The sequence below is a fragment of the Coffea eugenioides genome, unplaced genomic scaffold (genome assembly GCF_003713205.1).
Source record: "Coffea eugenioides isolate CCC68of unplaced genomic scaffold, Ceug_1.0 ScVebR1_3070;HRSCAF=4215, whole genome shotgun sequence".
Classification (NCBI taxonomy): domain Eukaryota; kingdom Viridiplantae; phylum Streptophyta; class Magnoliopsida; order Gentianales; family Rubiaceae; genus Coffea; species Coffea eugenioides.
Window position 1 is genome coordinate 38722 of NW_020863613.1, and position 779 is coordinate 39500.

The 779-nt window shown below is 38.1% G+C and overlaps 1 non-coding gene across 1 annotated transcript; it reads left to right on the plus strand.

Annotated features, from left to right (window-relative positions):
* The first annotated feature begins 314 nt into the window (after positions 1–314).
* LOC113757416 lies at positions 315–421 on the plus strand. The gene has a single exon (XR_003466290.1). It is a non-coding gene; the product is annotated as a small nucleolar RNA R71 (small nucleolar RNA).
* Positions 422–779: the final 358 nt, after the last annotated feature.

The window sequence follows — 779 nt, forward strand, 5'->3', positions numbered from 1 at the left end:
CAACACACTTATTAAGTTACATGTACATTAGATGAACTTGAACCACATTCGACTTGTCTACTTAACACTTCATTATATTACTTATTTGGGCACTAAATATATTGATAGTATCCATTTCGATCATACCTGCTTGGTACCTTGGATTACCTCTTTCATTAGTCCATTGATAATTATTTGTCGCCATTTCCTCTATCAAACTTTGAGATTCTTGGAGTGATTTTGCCATCAAAACTCCACTTGCAGCTGCATCAATAGTCATTTTAGTAGAAAAGGATAAACTATTATAGATGATTTGTATGATTAACCAATCGGGAAGTCCATGGTGTGGATATTTTCGAAACAAATCTCTAAACCTTTCACATGTTTCATATAATGATTCTCTCTCCAGTTGACTAAAACTAATAATGTCCATTCTAAACTTAGCCATTTTATCCGGTGAAAAATACTTATTCAAGAATGCTCTAGACAAATTGTCACGGCCCCACCTCCCCCTAGGGCGAACCAGAGGGTTTGGCGGGCCGCCTACCCAGCTCTCGCCGGGTCTCAGTCGTTCACTACAAACCTCAATTGAATTTCAAGAGATATATAGCAAATATACAACATCAAGGGTTCCCAAACTTTACATATCAAAAGCGAAGCGTCCACGCTTCCACTGCGCCACTCTGATCCATGATCCCAATTATTCTACAGGAGGAAGTCCAAAACTAGCCTATTACACATCCAATCAATTCTAAACGTTCAATACAATCCCAATATGAACGATTACACAAACGGAATTC